Source organism: Oratosquilla oratoria, chromosome 3 (assembly GCF_046742065.1).
Source record: "Oratosquilla oratoria isolate Oo_2021 chromosome 3, ASM4674206v1, whole genome shotgun sequence".
Classification (NCBI taxonomy): domain Eukaryota; kingdom Metazoa; phylum Arthropoda; class Malacostraca; order Stomatopoda; family Squillidae; genus Oratosquilla; species Oratosquilla oratoria.
In genome coordinates this window covers 63,945,248-63,950,247 of record NC_134779.1, presented here as the reverse complement: position 1 = coordinate 63,950,247, position 5,000 = coordinate 63,945,248, and the positions used below count along the sequence as shown (strand labels likewise).

Genomic DNA, 5,000 nt, shown 5'->3' with positions numbered 1-5,000 from the left:
ATATATACATATATATGTGTGTGTGTGTATACACACACTCACACACAAACACACACACACACACACACACACACTCACACACACACATACACACACACATACACACACACACATACACACACATACACACACATACACACACACACACACACAGACACACACACACAGACACACACACACAGACACACACACACACAGACACACACACACACACACACACACACACACACACACACACACACACACACACACACATATATATATATATATATATATATATATATATATATATATATATATATATGTATATTGGTATTGATATTTCATTCATATTTCTACATATCTAACGCGGTGAGACTCGCCATATAGATTTCTCCGGAGCCCATGTTTTTTTTTTTCGTCATTTGACGTTTACACTTTTCATCCCCGACAAAGATGACATCACCAGGGCCCGCCCCTTTTGTTGTCTTGAATTCATTAGTCTGCTGACCTCGTCCCCGCTCACATCTTCCGTCTCGCATATTATGATGCGCCGTTGCTCCTTGTTCACTCGCATTCTCGTACGACTCCTGCTGAGACATTTATAAGCATGTGAATCCTCTGTTCTGGCTGTGAGAAATATATATATAATATATATATATATATATATATATATATATATATATATATATATATATATATATATATATATATATATATATATATGTACACACACATACATATACACCCATGCACACACACACACGTGTATATATATATATATATATATATTTATATATATATATATATATATATATATATATATGTATATATATATATAAATATATACATTTATATATATATATGTATACATATAAATATATACCTATATATATATATATATATATATATACATATATATATATATATAAATATATGTATATATATATATATATATATATATGTATACATATATATGTATATATACATATTTATATACATATATATATATATATATACACATATATATACACACATACACACACACACACACACACACACACACACACACACACACACACACACACACACACACACACACACACACACACACACACACACATATATATATATATTTATATATGTGTGTGTGCGTGTGTGTATGTGTGCGTGTGTGTGCGTGTGTGTGTGTGCGTGTGTGTGTGTATGTGTGTGTGTGTGTGCGTGTGTGTGTGTGTGTATGTGTGTGTGTGTGTGTGTATGTGTGTGTGTGTGTGTGTGTGTGTGTGTGTGTGTGTGTGTGTGTGTGTGTGTGTGTGTGTGTGTGTGTGTGTGTGTGTGTGTGTGTGTGTGTGTGTGCACGCATATATAATTTTTCCCATGGTAAGATTGACGGAAAACTTGCAGATGATTGATCCATAATGAAACAGGCTGCTGAAAAAATAGAATATCTAAGCTAACATATAGGTAAATAGAAAAATAATAATAATGAAGACATTTGAATAAATATATAAGGAGATAAGTACTTTGATATACCGAGGAATTACAAATGAACATAGTGAAATTGATAAAAAGAATATTGGATGAACAAATGAATAACAAAATATGGTAATATATATTGAAAATAAATTTAACTAATTTTGGCACTAGACGTAGACGTTTAATTATGAGAGAGAGAGAGAGAGAGAGAGAGAGAGAGAGAGAGAGAGAGAGAGAGAGAGAGAGAGAGAGAGAGATAGATAGTGAGATAGATAGAGAGATAGAGAGAGAGAGAGAGAGAGAGAGAGAGAGAGAGAGAGAGAGAGAGAGAGAGAGAGAGAGAGAGAGAGGGAAGGAAAACAAGTACGGGTCGGCCCTTTCAATGTATATATTTTATGATATAACGTACAGTGGTGGACAAATATCCTGAGGGTGAATTTTCAGCTAAATAGATTCAGCGACCGTTAGGTGGAAGAGGAAGGCACTTAAATTGCATCATCTTGCTAAATGTGTTAATTTCTGAGTACTATTCCCCCAATGCAATTTTCACGACTAAAAATCACTCTTTATTGTAAGACAACTGGTGTATAACGATGTATATATAACGACAAAATACCTAGTGATATCGACAACTAATCCTTGCTCAAGACAATACAATCGATTAAATAATTTACATTCTCGTCTCGTATTTCCTCTACAAATTTTAATTCATTTATAGATTATTATGATACATTTTTGTAATCTGGTTCATCTGTTAACGTAGACGTAATTAATTCCATGCGGACGATATGATTGTTATCTTATCTTTATCTTGCCACTTGTGTTTAGTTTGTTTAATTACTTTTTATTTATTTATCTATTCTTATAATTCATTTCATTATTTGTCTTTATCATTTATTGTATTATATCTATTTATTATTTACTTATTTATCTATTAATTCATTTCTTCATGTAACGTTACCTGACATGACGTCACAGCTCGCGACCCAATGGGTTTCGATCTAACCTAAACACAACCTTACCATTGACTGGAATCGTTGAGTTTAGTTTTCTGTGTGTGGTGTCACTCAAGAACCTTTCACTACAAGGACACATTTCACGGATTTTGTTCTAGCTGGGGCCAGTCGACTTTATTCAGCTGAAGGCAGGACTCCGTGCTGAAAAGGGCGAGGTCAGCCTCTGTTTTTTTTCAGATAATTTCGTAGCGTGTGCAGACTGTTCCATTGAAGCCAGGGAGAAGTGATGAAGTGTCTACAGTGTTTTGATTTTGATTTTCTATTCCTTCGAGAAGGAGTTTTGGAGGAGAGAGATAGATAAATAGATAAATAGATAGATAGATAGATAGAGAGAGAGAGAGAGAGAGAGAGAGAGAGAGAGAGAGAGAGAGAGAGAGAGATCCAATCACTTCTCGATTTCTTCCAAAATTTTCCTATTTTCTTGTACATGTCTTCCTCCTCCTCCTCCTCCTATTCCTCTTCCTCCTCCTCCCCCATAGCCCCTCCAGTTCCTCACCCTGCATTTCCCTTATTCAACCTTAACCCTACTTATGTCTCCTCAGCACAACCACTTGCCAACCACTCTCTTGCCCCCCCCCACCCACAAACCAAAGAATTGAAAAAAATGTGAACTGTAAAGTGTACATTGTTTGAATCCGGCTGTCGCCAGGTGATTTTATTCAGCTGAAGGCTGCCCTTCCTCGTGTCGAAGGGGCAAGACTCGTCATGATATTAACGTTGTTTTTCCTTTGCTGCCGCCAGGCGATCTTATTCAACTTGGAGATCAGAAGCTTTCTCGTTTATCGTCTCTTGTTATGTCAAACGATTTTATTCGGTCAAGATAAATGACTCCTTACACCTCAGTTCACCATTTCGTCACAGTGTACTACTGACAGTATCCGACATGACCTCCGCCTGGGGATTTTATTCAGCTATGGGGAGACTCCTTCTGCCAATGGGTTTCTGAAGCTCTTCCCCTCCCAAGGGAGGACCTCATCTTGGGCGGGGCCCTTGGTGATCTGCAGCTGGGTAATGTCCTTCTCTGAAGAGCTCGACAGTAGAAGCACAGGATTTTGTTGATGTTGATATGATCTCGAGTCGAGTTCATTAGAGTCAGGACGACAACGGGAAGAGCAGGTGGTCGGCGCGAGAGGAAGGACAGGGGAAGAGGAGGAGGAAGAGGGGGAGGAGGGGTAGGAAGAATAGGAGGAGAAGAAAGAGGAGGAGGAGAAGGAAGTGATGGTGGGAATGGTAATGATGGTGGAGATGGCTGTGGTGGTGGAGATGGTTGTGGTGGTAGTGATGTTGGAGATGGTAATGATGCTGAAGGTGGTTGTGGTGGTGGAGGTGGCTGTAGTGGAAGTGATGTTTGAGGTGATAGTGATGATGAACGGAGTAGTGATGTGGAGGGGGTAGTGACTGTGGAAGTGGTAGTGGTGGTTAGAGGGGTGTGGTGGTTGTGGTTGTGGAGGTGGAAGGGGTGATGATGGTGGGGTGGTGGAGGTGGTGGTAGTATTAGTAGTAGTGGTGGAGGTGGTGGTAGTAGTAGTAGTAGTGGTGGAGCTGAAGGTGTTGGAATGTGTGCGTGCGTGCGTACGTGCGTGCATATCCACACGTGCAAAGTAGACCACTTGGAAAAAGAAACTAACGAAGCAGAGCGCTTTCGTATATTACATCCAGTGCAAAACTACTTTTTGCACTGAAGATGTAATATACGAAAGCGCTCTGCTTCATTAGAATCTTTTTCCAAGTACTTTTTGCACTGAAGATGTAATATACGAAAGCGCTCTGCTTCGTTAGTTTCTTTTTCCAAGTGGTCTACTTTGCATAAGTGAACACACGTACCCGTGTTCTTATTAGCATATCCACGTGTGCGTCTTTAAGTAGGCAACGCAACAGACTCCGAGATTTTTTTGGAAGGAAAGAATCTCTTTAAGAACGAAGACGACGTTGGCCTCTGACAGGGCCTCTTCAGTCTTCACGAGTTCTCTCGAGTTTGAGGGGACTGGGTGAGTCGAGTTGAGGGGATGGTGGACACAGGCCAGAAAGGCGTCTTGTTCGCCGATCGAGATCCCGTATTTGTCCAGCGCCTGGCCACCTCATATGACGTTAGCAGAAAAAAAAAGTTCGTCACTTTATTGAAAAGGCGCCATGACCGAAACTGATTTTGAGTGTTTATATATCTTCTTCAATTTTTTCACGCACTCTTTTCTTTGTTTTATATATATATATATATATATATATATATATATATATATATATATATATATATATATGTATATATATGTGTGTGTGTGTGTGTGTGTGAGTGTGTATATACATATACGTAAAAAGAGTCACGGGTGTCATTCCGAGTTTATTCCTGACCGGTTTCACTTGTAGCTTCAGAGGAACGAGACCCGTGACTCTTTTTCCCCCTTTTTCAACTTGTCACAATGTCTTTCTATATATAATATATATATATATATATATACATACATATATATATATATGTATATATATATATATATAATATATATATATATATATATACATACATACAAATCT

General features: G+C 38.2%; 1 protein-coding gene across 4 annotated transcripts in view; it reads left to right on the top strand.

Moving 5' to 3' along the window:
* Window positions 1-5,000, top strand: part of LOC143019722 (uncharacterized) — a 545,357-nt gene that overhangs the window by 63,458 nt on the left and 476,899 nt on the right. The window lies entirely within an intron of this gene.